This window comes from Elephantulus edwardii, unplaced genomic scaffold (genome assembly GCF_000299155.1).
Source record: "Elephantulus edwardii isolate Elephantulus edwardi_28Jun2011 unplaced genomic scaffold, EleEdw1.0 scaffold00032, whole genome shotgun sequence".
Classification (NCBI taxonomy): Eukaryota; Metazoa; Chordata; class Mammalia; order Macroscelidea; family Macroscelididae; genus Elephantulus; species Elephantulus edwardii.
In genome coordinates, this window is record NW_006399782.1 from 8,747,994 (window position 1) to 8,765,090 (window position 17,097).

A 17,097-nucleotide genomic window follows, 5' to 3' on the forward strand; every position below is an offset into this window, starting at 1 on the left:
GGGGCGGGGGTGGGCCGCGCCGAGCGCGGTGACAGCCGTGGGGGCAGCGCAGGGGTGGCGTGTGAAATCCTCACCGAGCCTGGGAGGGACCGTCTTGGGAATTCACAAGTTATAGCCCAACCGGAGCCGGTGGGAAGGCGGGGAGGAGGGAGAAAGGGCTGCAGTTTACAGATGTCATAACAACATGGGCCTGAAGCGGCTGACAGGGGTGTGGTAATTACAGGCATGACAGAACTTCGTGTGTGCGTTGCGTGTGCGAAGCGAGGGAAATTGCAAACTGTTGGATTGCGCTCAAAATAGCAGGATGACCTGAAAGTCTAAGTGAGGAAACGTTTTAGCCTCGAAGTCCTAAGTGCACCTCTTCTCAATGAAAAATCTCAAAGGAGCTGATTTTTAACGTTTGAACGTGGAGTAAACTATTGTGAATTATTTTTCTAAAAATAGTGCTGAGAGTCTTTTTAAAAGTTTCTTCAGAGTCTCCGTTTCTTAGCAGTAGATGGTATATGTGATTCCCATCTCTTGTTACTCAAAGCTTATTTTTGACATTGCTTTCTCTTTAACATTTTTTTTTAAACGATAATTTGGAAATAATCTCCACGTTGTTTCCCCTTCCCAATTTAAAGATGAAAACTGCTGGATTTTCACTGAACTAATTTCGTTTTGGAAGGTTCTATCTTATGTAAAATAAGTGCTTATAGTGTGGAAGGCATGAGAATAATGGACATTTATTGAGCTGTTTGAGATACATACATATATTAAACAGGTTTATATGTTGATACTAACATAAATTAAATACATATATTAAATTCAAGTTGATTTGGTTAAAGTTGATTTCTTTTTAAATAATGATGAGGTTTTTCCTGTCCCGTGGACAAAAACATTGAAGGTCAGAGAGGTTAAGTAGTTTACTTAAGGTCATCCAGGTCTTGATTGGAACCAGCCTTACAACCCAAAGTCGTTTCTATTTTAAGAATTCTTTTTTCTCTGTTTTAGTACTTCTTGATTTATTTCATTTCATTTAGTCAGCTACTATTTATGAAGCAGCTATGTGTCGGAAGGTGGGAATATAGTCATGTTCCAGACACTGCTCTGGTTCTCAAACTCCATGAACACCAGAGCAGTATCTTGAGCATGACTGTATTAGTTTCAACAATGACTAACAAAATGAATATAAAATAGTTACTGTATAACATTTTCATCAGTCATTATAACTTTCAGGAACCGTCTAGCACCCTACTAAATAAATGGCAAAGGAAAGTCAAATAAAAGAAGCAAGCACCATAATCCTTAAGAAGTTGACACTCTAATAGATAATTTAAACATGTTTATAAAAATTTAGGATCAGCCAAATGACAGAGTTCTCCCCTAAAATTCGTGTACTTTATAATGTTACTTTACCTTTTCATAGGATTTTTTTCATAAACTGATTTGATATTTTGCACCTTGATTATATGTAGGATAATCTGGAAAGGACCTGGAAACATCTGCATTGCTCCCAGAGACAGATACACTTTCTTATTCAGTGATTTCTATAGAGAGAGATTTAAAAAAAAAAAAATAAATTTATAAGTGCAGCAATGAATGAATGGAAATCCAAAATCTCTGTAAATGTTCATTAAAATTATTAAAAAAAAACACACAAAAACAATTCTTTTATACTGGCTTACTTAAAAGAGCTCATATACATTGTGTTTCACGCTGGAACTTTCCCATTTCCTTTACCCACCCTTCCATCTACCCATCAAATTGTGCGACCTCCCTGCCCATTCTCACCTCTCTGCTTCTACTCTCCCCCCCTTGGATTCTCAGACAATTTTACTAGTTACTTTTCTGTTAATACAATAATGGTCTTATACAGTATTTGACCTTATCGAACTGAGTTAGTTTACTTAGCATTATGCTCCCCCAGTTAAGTAGGAATTTTCAAAATCACTGCTCCTCTGAAGTGGACTTAAAAGAGAAAAGTGAATTCAGGGGAGGGGTAGGTAGGCAGGGAAGAAAATGTGCAACAATGACTGAATGGAGGAAAAAAAAAAAACCTGGTGCTCCTGCATGCTGCATAATATTCCATTGTGTGAATGTACCATAATTTCTCGATCAAAAGTGAGTTTATGTCTAGGTCTTTTTCTTTGTCATTTAATTTTTAATCTTTTAAATAGCTACTTCTTATTACATCATGAGTGTTTTAAAGCCATTATGTCTCTCTTGACACTTTGACTGGTTGGGAGATTAAAAATTGAGTTGTGTTCAGTTTTTATAATTTTCCTTAGCCTCAACTATGTTGTAAGCTTTTATGCCACATATCCTGTAATTGTGCTTAATTATTTCCTGAACTGTTTGCTTTCTCTTTTCCCTTCCTTATTATATTGTTTGATTTTTCATTTGAAGACTGTGGTTATCTTTCATCTCTAATTTTTACCTTTCTAAGAAACTAATGATTAAATAACTTCTTGATGATTTTTATAATATATGTCTCTTTATTATGATATATGTCACATTGTTTTTAGATATATACATCGCAGGCAACTCAGTGGCACATAAAAACAGTAGCATACTATGACATGTTTGGAAGCAGGAGTTGCATCCACTTCCTAAATAACATGCCTCCGGAAACTCTATGAACTTTGATAAATGTCAGTAGTTGTAGAGGGGCTTTTCAGGCCTTTTGTTCATAGGGTCGTTTTGAGTCATACTTGAAGGTAATTAACAACAATATATGTGAATATTGTGTATAAAATGACTTGACACTTTTGATTGGTTATGCTAGTAAAGATGACCTAGAGATAAAGGTAATCCTTTTTTAGTGCCATTGTTTTGTTTTAAGTTCTCTACATAGGATATTGTGAATTCAACCATAATAAAGGAAGAAAACATTGGAAATGATCAACAGTTCATTTAGCTGATTGGAGCTGATTTCACTCTTCTCTTGCTGCAGTAAGCAGAAGATGTCCCCAGAGCAAGAGGGTACAAATTGGGCCTACTTTAGAATATTTTGAAGTCAGACAGTGAAAGAGTGGAAATAAAGACTGATGGAAAGTAAAAGGATTGTTGGTTTTTTTTTTGTTGTTGTTGTTCAGATGTTACAACACTACAGAACAGACCTAAATGAAAATATTTGTCTGACCTACTGTTGTAGACTAGTTGAGACAGTTCTTGAGAGCAAGCATTACTCTAGAATGTGGATAAAGGGGATAATCTCCCTCATATAACAAGAATAATGCTGCCCTTCATATACAATCAGACTGCTTAATCATCACGATTGATTTTCTGGTGTGAGGAGGGATATGTGCTGAGTTGTCTGTGAGTCTCTTTACTCTGTGACCAAACGTGGCAAGTTGGGGTCAGAAAAGGGATTTGTAACTAGGGAACAGATAGACAGGCAGAAGTTACCAGTGTCATTTGAACATCTACTTTGGGTCAAAGCTGTGAATGTTCGACTCCATTGCAGTGGGATGGATTGAGCACTGCATCAGTTCTTTTATTTAATTATACTTGCAGATTTCTTCAAGGATATAAATAAAGAGGTAGACTGGTTAGGTAATTTGCAGAGATTCAAACAGGACTATTTGTACTGTGCTTACATCAGACATTATAATTTGGTTTTATTAGCAATTAAATCTCTACAACAGAAAAACCAGATGTAATTTTGTTGCTGTTGTGTTGGATCCAACTGGCACAGGAGGAGTTTGACCCTCCTTCTCAAGAGGAGCATCTGTGGCTTCAAACCATGTACCTTAGGGATTGCAGCTCAGCTTCTTGCCACTAGGCCACCAGAGTTCTCCCAGATGTAATTTAAATATGAAATGTTATGTGAACCAATTTGCTAAAAACTAATGTTAGAGATTTTTGTTTTAACCACTAAACACTATTTTGAATTAGAATTATATCTGAGAAATAGCTATCCTCAGTCTCAGTCCTCGTGAAGATTGCTGTTTTGTTTACTTTTACACTCATAAATTACTTGTTTCTGTTGGTATTTCTTGATATGTCAATTTCAGATCCTGTCAGTTCACTTTTCTCTAGATAAGATGCTCAGTGTGTTCTGTGGGTTTTTTTAATTGTAATTTTAACAGAATTTTACAGAAAAGTTGGATTTTCTTTCATTTACTGTTGTAAGTTTTCCTCCCTACCTCCTGTCATAGTGTGCTAAAGGTGAACTCCCCACCTTATCAACCACATACTCACTCTGCTTCTGTCATCCTCCCAAAATGGTTATCACAGGTTTTAAAATTAAGTCAATATTCGATGTTTACCGTAACTAAATATTAGTAGTAGTTTTTCCTCCTCCCCATCCTATAACTGCTATCCTTAAATCAATCTTCTGTCCTTTTACTACAGCAATCAGGATTGGTTACTTTTTTAGGTCTTTTGCACAGCTATTTTACTTGGACTTTGTCATACTTCAGATTCTCCTTGCATGGAACCCTTGTTTCTGGTCCCTCTTTCTTGGTTTAATCATTTCACTGTGTCTTCCAGTAGCTTTCTGAGAAAGGAAATACGAGTAAAGACTTTATTAGACCATCATAATTTATCAGTATAACAGGATGTAAGAGTCGAAGCTAAAAAAATCAAAGTTTTGAAGTTACAGCTTTATTGTTTTCTAGCTTATGTTGCTGTTAAAGGCCAAAGTCATTCTAATTCTTTGTCATTTGTATGCGTCCTTCTGTGGATTGAAGCTCAACGTCAAGGAAAGAATGGTTCTCACCAGTAGGCCATATTTTTTTTTTAAATTTTTTTTTTTTTGAGTGTACCGTCAAATCAGATCTGACTGGTACAGGAGGAGATTGTCCCTCCTTCCCCGGCAGAGCATCTGGTGGATTCGAACTGTGCGCCTCTGGGATTGTAGTTGCAGCTCCTTGCCACTAGGCCACCAGAGCTCCCCTACCAGTAGGCCATTTGATAGCATCATGATAGGTGGTGAAGAGATTGAGGTGGTTAACAGTTTTAGTTTGCTTGGCTTCACGGTCAACACTCTTGGTATCAGCAACCAGGATATCAAAAGACGAATTGCATTGGGAAGTCTACTGTCAGAGACTTCTCCAAAGTACTGAAGAACAACAGTGTCAGTCTGGAGACTAAGGTGTGCCTGATTCAGGCCATGGTCTTGCAGTTACTTACTACCACATTTTACTTTTAATTTTAAGAAGTGTTTCTACCTCTGCTTTCTGCCTTCACAGATACACTGGTAAATATACTTGTTCATTCTTACAGAACCTGTGTGAAAAATTCTCTGGAATATATACACAGCAGTGGGATTCTAGAGCTATAAAATGAGATAACTATTTTATTAATTATGGAAAGTCCTTTAAATAGTAGTTGAACAGAACAAGGGAGTGCTGCATGGTTTAAAAATACAAAAGAAGTGTCAGAGTTGTTTTCTTTCATTATACTTATTCAGTATGTTCACTGAGCAAATAATACAAGAAGCTGAGCAAAACATGAAGGCTCATCGACATCTTTTGTCACGCAGTTGACATAATCTTGCTTTCAGAAAGTAAAGACAACTTGAAGCACTTAATAAAGAAGACTATACAGTTAGTCTTCAGTGTGGATTACACCTCAACATCAAGAAAACAAAATACAACTGGACCATCATGGTCAGTAGAGAAAAATACTGAAATTGTTAGCGATTTCAGTTTACTTGACTCCATAATAATACCCATGGAAAGTTGTTGCTGGGTGCCATCAAGTCTAAGGTTATTCATAATAACCCTATGAACAACAGATAAGTAACTTGCTCTGTTTTCTGCCATCTTCATGGTCTTTGAACCCGTTATTACTGTCATTCAAGGAGGTATCAGTCCATTTCATTGACATCTTTCTCTCTTTTGCTGACCCTGCACACTTTCAATCATGATGTCCCTATTCAAGGATTGAACCCTCCTAACAACATGCCCAAAGTATGTGAGACAAAGTTTCTCTACCCTTATCTCTAAATGAGCACCCTCGTTGTACTTTCTCTGAGAAATATGTGTTGGTTCTTTTGTCTGTCCACTGGCTATTCAGTTTATTTCAGCACAACTCTGAGGCACTGTCATCCTTACTCATTGACCAACTTTCAGATGCATTGCAAATAACTGAAAATACCATGGCTTGGATCAGGTGCACCTTATCCTTTTCAGCTGTCATCATTGCTCTTTAACACCTTGGAGAGGTCCTTGTCAGCAGATTTTCTTTTGATTTCTTGACCCCTGGAACCAAGAGTGTTGATTGTGGATCTAACCAAGATGAAATAGTTTACAACTTAAGTCTTTTTTTTTTTTTTAATTTTGTTATTTTTTTATGTGTACCATCAAATCAGATCTGACTGGTACAGGAGGAGATTTCCCCTCCTTCTCCGGCAGAGCATCGGGTGGATTTGAACCGTATACCTCTGGGATTGCAGTGCAGTTTCTTGCCACTAGGCCACCTGAGCTCCCCAACAACTTCAGTCTTTTCATGATGTTGCTTGTAGACCCAGTGGTAAAGATTTTTGTCATCCTGATGCTAAGATTTAATTCATTTTGAAGGCTGTAGTCTTCTGTAGCAAATGTTTTAAGTCCTCTTTGTTTTCACTCATGGAAATAGCAGTCAATCAAAAGATAGATTGTATTTACAGACCTCTTTAATGTGCTAAAGAACAAGGATGTCAGTTTAGACTTGAGTAAAACTGCTGTTTTTTAAATTTTTTATTATTTTGTATACATGTGAAAGTGGATAAGGAGGACTGAAAAATTGATGTCTTTAAATTGTGGCATTGGTGAAGAATACACTCTTGGCACCAGCAATTAGGAAATCAAAAGACTAATTGCATTAGGAAATCTGCTGTCAGGGACCTATCCAGAGTACTGAGAAGCAACAATGTCAATCTAGATACTAAGGTGTGCTTAATCTAGGCTGTGGTCTTCGTAGTTACCTATTAGGCATCAGAGAACTGGGCAATGATCAGAGATCACCAAAGAAGAATTTATGCCTTTGAATTGTGGACTGGAGAAGAGGGTTGAACATACCATGGGCTGCCAAGGGAACTAACAGGTCTATCCTGGAGAGGGTTGAAGCCAAGTTGTTCCTTGGAGGAAAGGATTTTGAAGACTCCATCTCTCATACTTTGGGTATGTTGCCAGGAGGAACCAGTTGTTGCAGGAGGACATCATACTTGGAAGGGTGGAAGGACAACACAGGAGAGGAACATCCCAGATGAGATAGATTAACACAGTAACTGAGGTAATGAGGGTAGATGTGAGGCAGTGAGATTGACCCAAGATGGAGCAGGATTCAGAACTATTGTGCATAGGTAGGGTTGCTGTGAGCCATGGTCAACTCAGCAATACATAACAACAACAATTGATTATAACATGGTTGCCAAAAGAATAAACAAATCCTAAAGGAGAGTTGATGCCTTTGAGCTGTGGTGCTGGAGAAGAGTACTGAATGTTCCATGGATTGCCAGGAAAACAAACAGATTCATCTTGGAGAGGATTAAACCAAGCTACTCCTTGGAGGCAAGGATTCTGAAGCTCCATCTAACATACTTTAGAAGTATTGCCAGGAGAGGCTGATCCTTGGAAAAGTAGAGGGTCACTGAAAGAGAGGAAGACCCTAAATGAGATGAATTGACACAGTGAACTTAAGCACGGTAGAGATAGGGAGGCTGGCACAGATCAGGCACGATTTTGATCTGTTTCACATAGAATCACTGTGAGTCAGCATTGACTCCAAGGCACCTAACGACAGTATGCCTAAGTGTTAGGGCAGGAGGGTTTTTGTTTTTGGCAGTACTAGGTTTCTTCCAATTTTCTAGTTTGTCAGTCTGAAGGTTATAAAGTGATAGATCACTGTTTCAGTTTACATTCTCTGGTTATTAATGGAAGAATTGGGCTGCAAACTCCAAGTGGATTGTTTGAATCCATCAGCTGCTCTGTGAGATAAAGAAGTTTCTGTATGCATGATAGCAGGCGTTTACCCATGTTCGTGTGATTGGAGGGTCTAATTGTGGATCTCTTCTTGTCATAAACTAGCAAGGGTCAGATGCAAGCTGCAACAACCAGAGTCATGGCAGGATAGGGCTGCTTTTTTTTGGACAGTGCTTTAGAAAGTGTCTTCCACTCTTTGAGTATTGGTGGAAAGGAGTGCAACTGAAAATGTGAGCAAAGGATGATTCTTGAGGAAAGTATTGCAAGCAAAAGTAGTAACTATTGGATCAGGATCTAAAGGAAAGGGTGGATAGGTTCAACCAGTTAGTATGAAAGTTGGAGACAAAGATCTCCCAGAATATGGAGGCACCAGAGTACTTACAGACAATAAGGATTGTTTCTTATTTATAGGTGGTGACATTCTTGGGAAGTATGTAGACTGAAATAAGCCACTGTTGAAATATCACGGGAAGCTGCCCATTTCACTGAAGTTCTGAACTCTTTCATCATGTTGTAAATAATCTCATGTCTCTGTTTTGTAATGAACTGATGATATACAGACTTTTAAAAAAAAAATAATGTTCCTGTAAAGATTTACAGCCTTGAAAACCCTTTGGGACCAATCCCCACTCTTGTAGGGTCACTGTGAATTGAAACCAACTTGATAGCAGAAGGCTTTGGCTTACTGAGGATTTAGATCAACTCATATATATTTTCAGGTTTGCCTTGTTGATAAGTTTCTTCTGTTTTGTCACATGTTCAGCGTTTCTTTGGTTTGTTGTCTTAGTGGTTTGTAGGGATTTCTTTTCCAAGATTAGATTTGAGTGATCTGTTTGGTTTAGGTTTGGGAAATATCTTCTCCCAGTCTCTCTACTTTCTACTAATTTTGTCCATGCGTTCTTTCATTGAACAGGTATGTTAAACTTCATGTTTTATTTCTTTAATCATCTTCCTCATAATTTATTTCTTCTTTCCACTCTTTTTTGGGGTGAATTTATATTATTTAGATAATGGAACTCTTAGATTGCTCTTTTATTTTTCTCTCCTGTTTTCTCCCCCCCCCCCAGTAGTCTGAATAACATCTTTCCATTGAATTTTTCATTTTAATCTGTATTTTCGGTAACTTGGAACTTGCACATATGCTATAGTCAGTTGCTATCAAGTAGATTCTGACTCATCGTAACTGCATGAGTATCAGAATGAAAATTGGCTGATTTTATTTTTTATTAAAGATGACCAGGCTTTTCTTCTGAGGCTTATCTGGGGGAGCCCAAACCTGCAACCTTTCTTTTACCAGCCTAGCATGTGAAAAGTTTGCACCACCCCGGGGCTGTATTTATGTTCTAGCATCTTTATGGTGCATTTGAGATGCCATCATCATCTTGAGGATATTGATGAAATGTTTTCTTTTGCTTGCCTTCTATTTCTTCCAAATTTGTTTCTGTTGCTTTCTGTGCTGTGTAGAAGCTTTCCTCAAATATCTGATAGTCTTAAGGCTGGCCATTCATATTTGTGTGTTGATTTGAATGATATGTCTAAAAATGACAAGACAATAGATTTGGGTTGTTAATGGGAAGTTTATTGGGAGCAATAAAAACTTAGTTTTTTTCCTCAGTTTCCCTTTGAAAGAGAGCTTATAATGAAGATGGCACAGGATTGGCCATCTTGTTCCTTTTGTTATATCTCAGTTTGTCTTGACTTCGAATTTATTCTGCAGCAATCAATGATACATATTTTTACACCTGGTTGGAAGTTTTGAAGAGGTACTGGGCATAACATGATAAAGGTAAATAATCAAATTGAAAAATGGGCACAGGATATGAATAGACACTTCACCAAAGAAGACATTCAGATGGCCAACAAGCACATGCAGAAATGTTCAAAATCCCTAGCTCTAAGAGAGATGCAAATCAAAACAACTATGAGATATCATCTCACCCCAGTAAGAATAGCAAAATTTAACAGAACAGCAAGCAACAGATGCTGGTGAGGTTGTGGAGAAACCAGAACCCTTACTCACTGTTGGTGGAAGTGTAAAATGGTGCAACCACTATGGAAGGCAGTATGGCGCTTTCTCAAAAAGTTGCAAATAGAGATACCATTTGACCCAGCAATTCCACTACTGGAAATATACCCTAAAGAGACCATAGCCAACATCCAAGCAGATATATGCACACCCATGTTTATTGCAGCTTTGTTCCTAATAGCAAGGAGTTGGAAACAACCTAAGTTCCCATCAACAAAAGAATGGATAGAGAAGCTGTGGTATATTCACACAATGGAATACTATGCTGCATTGAAAAACAAGGAACTTAAACAGTATTATTCAAAATGGGTGACCCTGGAGGACATTATGCTGAGTGAAATATCTCAGTCAGAAAAGGACAGATACTACGTGGTGCCACTGTTGAATGAGACTGACATCAGGGTTGGGGTAAGACGAGAAAAACTGGATAAATTATATATACTGCATTGAAACAGATGAGGGAGAGAACAGTTTAAAAGTGATATATGATAGGGTATTATGGTTCTCACAAGAGTCCAGAATTAAGTTTGCATAGTGGGGCGGTGGGGGGTGGTTGTGTGATTGTGTGTGGGGGGGGTTGTATACTAGTGAAAGAATTGTTCTTTTACTTTTCAAAGAGAGGAGCGAACTAGGGGGGAGGGTGGGCAGGGAGAAAAGTGCAACAATGAATGAAAGGAAATTAAAAATTTCTGTAAATGTTCCTTAAAATTAATAATTTTTTTTTAAAAAAGAAGAGGTACTGGGTTCTTACTATTACCGAAACTGGGTGCCAGTTTCCTTTATACCTCATCTCCATTTTCATCTGTGCTGGTGTACCCTCTTCTAGAGTCAGCTGAGTTTAATTTCTTCTGAGTAATTTTACCTAGGTAGAAGATGAGAAGGGAACTGTGTCTCTGTAGTCTACTTTGAGAGTTATGTGGATGGAGCCTCATGTTTGAGTCATCTGTTTGTAGACACTATGAATCCATTTGTTTCTTGTTGACATCTCTTTTTGCAGGTTCTTAGACTTCAGAGTTTTCAAGTTTGCTAACTAATACTTCTTGACATCATGTTTTATAGCTTCAGTAAGATTTTTCTCATCTCTTACCTGTGATTGTCTCTTTTCCTGGTCTCTTTATCCTCATGCTATATATTGTTGTTTGTGTTATGTGCCATTGAGTTGCCTGTGATTCACAGAGGCCCTGTGTTCAACAGCCCTAAACCCTGCTCTATTCTGTGCCAATTTCACTGTCTCCGACAGTCCTACCCCCATTACCCCAGTCACTGAATCAGTCCATCTCATCGAGGCTCTTCCTCTCCTGCGCTCCCAAGCATGATGTCCCTCTCCAAGGAATGGTGCCTCCTTGCAGCCTCCCTAAAGTATGTCAGACGAAGCTTCAGAATCCTTGCCTCCAAGGAATAGCCTGGTTTCACCCTCTCCTGGATGAACCTGTTTGTTCTCCTAGTAGTCCTTTTTTTTTTTTCCTTCTCACAGCGGTTTACTCAGGAGTTCTGTTACAGAGGGTGGTGGCGAAAGGAAGAGCAAGCGCAAGAGAGAGCAAGAGCAAGAGCTCCTAGTAGTCCTTGGTATATTCAGTACTCTTCTCCAACACCACAGCTCAAAGGCATCAATTCTCCTATCACTCCCAAGTCATTGCCCAGCTTTCTGATGCATAGCAAGTGATTGCAAAGATCATGGCCTGTATCAGGCACACTTTAATCTCCAGAGTGACATCATTGCTCTTTATAGGTCTCTGAAAGCAGAATTCCCCATTGCAATATGTCTATTTTCTGGCTGCTGGTGCCGAGAGTCTTGATGGCAGAGCCAAGCAAACTAAAGCTGTTAACAATCTCAGTCTCTTCACGATGCTGCCAGTCGGCCCATTGGTGAGAATCTTTTTTCTTGATATTGAGCTTCAATCCATATTGAAGGCTGTAGTCCTTTACCTTCTGCAGCAAGCTCTTCAGGTCCTCCTCAGTTTCAGCAAGCAGGGTTGTGTCATATATTTATATAGATATAGATATAGTTTCTTATAATTTTAGTATGTGCTAATCTACTGTATCTGCTATTTTTTCCTTCACACAAACACTGAATTGACTGAATAGAGAATTAAAATGACATTTCTGCCTTTGAGTTAATATGATTTTGCAGGAAAGGTGTACCTTGAATGTGCTAATTATGAATTTGAAAGCTCCTTTTAAGTGTGCATGTCATAGAAACATTACTTCAACATAAGACTTATTCCTGTGGAGTTGGAACTGACTCACAGCTAACCTTTCAGCTGTTGTGAGAGGCTGTACATAGCATGGCAGGGGGGAAAATGTCACATGGGTGGAGATTGCCTATCTTTCTCCCTTGGAACAGCTAGTGGCTTTGAACTGTGAGTCTTTGGGTTGGCAGTGCAACTTCTTACCCACTAGGCCACTAGAACTCCCTTTCTTTTTTCACTTATTCATTGCAGTTGAGTTGAAACTGATTAATAGCTTTTTAGATATTACACATTGTGTGGGAGAAGATTGCCCATTTTTCTCCTGCATAACAGCTAGTGGATCTAAACTGCCTGCTTTTGGGTTGGCAGTGCAACTCTACACACTAGACCACCAGAACAACCTTTAAATTCCATGGTGACTGTGAATTTTCTATAAAGAAATTTTTTTGTGATATCTTACCATGAAAAGACCCTTGTTATACTGCCTTTTGGAAAGAAAAATGCAAAACATAAAACCTTTCAACTGACAAAAATGACGAGGTCATTCTTCTCTTTCATAAAAAACCGATAAAATATTAATTACAACTTCTGATGCAGTATAATTGCAAAATGTTGTTATTAAGTGCCGTCAAGTTGTAGACAACTCTTAGTGACCCTATGAACAAAAGATCACAACAGTTGTATAACTTTTGTTTCTCCCAGTTCATAGAGTTTCCGGAGGCAAACTATTTTGGAACTGAATGTAACTCCTGCTTCCAAGCTTGTTTTATTCGGAGAGCTCCACCAAACTCTGTCCACCATGGGTAACCATTATCGCATTTGACATGTCAGTATCACGTTGTTTAGCATCATAGCAACCATGAGTTACCTCTGTACAGCAGATGGACAGACCAGAGGAAGACCCTCGATGAGATGAATCAATTCTGTGAGTGGAGTGGTGGGAGTGAGTGTGTTTGAGACGGTAAGGTTGGCACAGGATAGAATGGCATTTAGGGCTCTTGTACATAGGGTCGCTATGAGTTACAGGCGACTCGATGGAACGAAACAACAATTACATTGTTCTTTCTCCTCTGACAAACTTCTGTGGGTTTTCTTTGTTATTAAAACTATTAAACTTTAGTCCATCCAAAGCCTCCATATACAGTAGTAACTCACATTGCTATCAACAAAACTTTAGCCTTCATATAGTAATTAATAGCCCCTGCATCTGTCAGACCATCCCAAGTCTAGAAAGGGGAAACCTAGCAGAAAGAACAAGCAGGCTGAGATAGAAGGTGGTCCTAAGGCACCAAGGCCTGGCTTGGAGGAGTCTGGTGAGAATCAGAGTGCAGCCTGACCAAAGTCTGGAGCAGTTTGTAATTGGTAGATTTCCAATGTGCTTATTTTCAGATTTTCTCTGTATGTCATTATTCTTACTATATGAGTTCTTGTTTTTCAAAAAGACAAAAGCTATCTTTTTGTGGTTTTGTGGTGGTGGTGTGTGGAAATCTCTTAGCCTGAGGTAAAAATCAAAGTTACTTTGGGATCTTTAGCTCGGTACAAAGTGAAGGAGTTGTGGTGGCCTAGTGGATAAGGATTTGCACTGCCATTCATTCCAAGCTGGGTGGTTCAGATCCACCACATGCTCTGTTAGGGTAAGATGAACCATCTCCTCCAGTGCGGTTTGCAGCCTTCAAGAACCCACTGGAGGGTCAACTATCAGTTGAAAAGAAATGGGATTAAAAAATTAAAATGAAAAAGGCAATATTTATAGTCTTTTGGTGATACTGCCAGTTTAAAACAATTGAAACACTCAGTAACAGCTTAATTCAATTACTAGTTTAAAAACAATGTAAGGATTAATTTTTCTATATATAGAAAATGGTTAAAATATAATGTAATGGAGACAATAGTCCACATTTATCATTCTAGAAAAAAATTTTTTTTCTTATATATAGAATGTTATAAAGATGATGATTTGCATCAGTAATTCCACTTCTGGGGATTTACCCTAAAGAAACCATAACTGCTATCCAAGCAAATATATGCACACCCATGTTTGTTGTGGCTTTGTTCACAATAGCAAAGAGCTGGAAACAACCCAAGTGCCCATCAACAAATGAATGGCTACAGAAGTGGTGGTATAGTCACACAATGGAATACTATGCAGCACTGAAAAACAAGGAACTCATGAAATACTATGCTAAGTGGATGACCCTAGAGGACATTATGCTGAGTGAAATATCTCAGTCACAAAAGGACAAATATTGCATAGAGCCACTGTTGTAGAACAGGAATGACATTGGGGTTGAGGGAAGACAGAGAAGAAGGGGAGAGCTGCTACTGCATTGCAACAGATGAGGGAGAAAACTGTTTAAAAGGGATATGATTAGCTATTACTGTCATGACAGGAGTCCAGAATGAAGTCTGCACAGTGCATTGGACTTGGGGGGAGGGATTGCTTAGCAGTGAAAGAGTTTTTCTTTTACTCGTTAAGGAGAAAAATGAATTAGGGGGAGGGAGTGGGCAGGGAGAAAAGTACAACAATAAATGACTGGAAATCCTAAGTCTTTGTAAACGTTCATTAAAATTAATTAAAAATAAAAAAAGAAGAAGAAGACTGCTCAAAGGAGCTCTGATGGTATGTTACATACCCAAAATTCAGCAGTTCAAGTATACCAGCTGCTCCTGCAGGGAAAGATGAGCAGTCTCTGCTTCTTAAAGATAAATTTAGGGCCTTGCAGACCCAAGGGCAGGTTGCTGTGAGTCAGAATTGACTGAATGGCCTGGGTTTCATATTGGGGTTCTGAATCCCAAAGGATATTTTTTTTATTGTCCTTAAACTCAATAAAAGAGAAGATTATTTGGATCAGACCCACTGTTAATCAGGTACAATCTGACTTAGTAACTCTGTAACAGAATAAAATAGTAGTGTGTGTCAAGGTTTAGCTCTTCATCATATCTTTTCATTCTGTGTGCGGAACAAATAATCTGAGAAATAGATGATAGGAAAAAGATAATGGCATCAGGACTGGAGGAAGATTTACTAACAATCTCTAGTATGCAGTTGAGACAACTGAGTTTTTAGAAAATGAAGTGTTAAGGGCACTAATTGGTGAAATTTAGTCTTCAGTATGGATTACACCTCAAGAGAAGAGAAAACTTTCCTCACAGTTAGACCAGTAAAGATCATTATAGAGAAAAGATCAAAGTTGTCAAGAGTTTTATTTCACTTGGATGCTCAGTCAGCACTTATGGAAGCAGTAATCAGTAAAGCATGATTTATTAACCCTGGACAAACTGGCTGCAAAGGATCTCTTTAAAGTGCTAAATAGAAAAAGTGAGGATGTTACTTTTGTGGGTTTGTCACCTTGTATGCATGTGAAAGTTGGAATCAGGAAGAACTGAAAATCTCTGAACAGTGTGTTGATGATTATTTTATTATCTGTGGACTACCAGAACAACAAACAGTGTGTTGAAAGCAGTGCAGTCAGAAGGATCCTTAGAAGCAAGGAAGGTGAGACTTGGCTTCAGGAACGGCCAATTCCTGGAGAAGAAACCCCATTTTTCTCAATCAAACTGAGGGTCAGTGAAAAGGAGGAAGACCCGAGTGGAATTGACACAATGACTGCAACAGTGAGCTGCCAAGCAACGCTGCAAGTGTGAGGGTGGCTCAGATCCAAACAGTGGTTCATTTTGTTGTATATAGAATCTATGAGTTGGAACCAATTCAGTGATATTTAACAACAGTGTCAATATTTACTGTACTCAAAATTGTCAAACACAGGAATACACAAGAAGATATTTCATTTGGCATTAGCAAGGTGATTCAATTGCTATCAAGAAGCCTTTTAAAAACTTAACATATATTAACTTTGTAGTTTTAACCTTGTGGCACCTCTGAAAGAGTTGGAAATTTTTTGATGTTTCAGATATATTGATGCCATCAGGATAGTGTAGCAGCACTTTTTTTGGTAGAGGGAGATTAACCAATACTATTTCTTTACAGTGATAAGTCTAGATGGATCTAAGATTGAAGCATTAAAAAACCACACACACAAAACCCTAAGAAAATGAGTTTAAAGTTGTTGGTTATTTAAAATATTGGGAGTAAAGAAAACTTTTATAAGCATTCACAAAACTCAGAATTACTTAAAGGCTCTGTTTACTTTGACAGTACAATAATTTAAAAGTCCAGATGATAGGAAATAAGCATAAATAAATAAAAGTTACTAAATTTGAGAAATGGCTTTACTATTAGAAGTTAATAGAAAATTGACATAGTATGTTGGGAAACAAAATATCTAATACACTTAGAAAAAAGATTTTCACCTTCACATAATTTTAAAATGCTTTCTAAAACAAATATTTTTTTCACAGGAACAAATGTGAAAAAACTTAAGTCAGTGATGATCAGGGAAGCTTGTATGTTCATGTACACTGGTATATTAGTACAAAACTTTATAGAAGGTAATTTGACAATATCAAATTTTAAGTGCACATACCTTAAGGTTCCACTGTTAAATTTTGTTCATGGATATAATTGCAGGGGTTTTTTTCCTCTCAGCATTGTTTGCAATAGTAGAAAATTGATGAGATGAGTTTGTCTATCAAGTTTGATTTTAAAGGTATAAAAATTAAATGTTGTATTAGTAATAGAATGATTTAGTTCCATAAGTATTGATCCAGAAAATGTTTAAAAGAAGCAAGTACAAAACTGTTATGTGTAATTAACCTGTCAAAACCAAATGACATGGAATCACTTGTGATTCATGGTCACACCGTGTCTATCAGAGAAGACTGGATTCCATAGACTTTTCGGAGATTATCACCAGACCTTTTTTTTTTGAGTTATCAGTATATAGACTTGAACTGCCAGCTTTTTGTTTAGCAGGTGAGCATGCCACCATTTTTGCAATCCAAGGATTCCTAATCACTGTACAATAAGAAAACAGATAAAGCCCCTATGTATACTTGTATAAGTTATTTATAATATTGAATTGACACAACT

At 37.8% G+C, this 17,097-nt stretch overlaps 1 protein-coding gene and 1 pseudogene across 1 annotated transcript in view; both read left to right on the forward strand.

The window, feature by feature from the left end:
• LOC102874676 overlaps positions 1-8,335 on the forward strand; it is an 8,931-nt pseudogene extending 596 nt beyond the window's left edge.
• The window catches only part of KPNA1 (karyopherin alpha 1 (importin alpha 5)), a 76,188-nt gene that overhangs the window by 567 nt on the left and 58,524 nt on the right, over positions 1-17,097 (forward strand). The window lies entirely within an intron of this gene.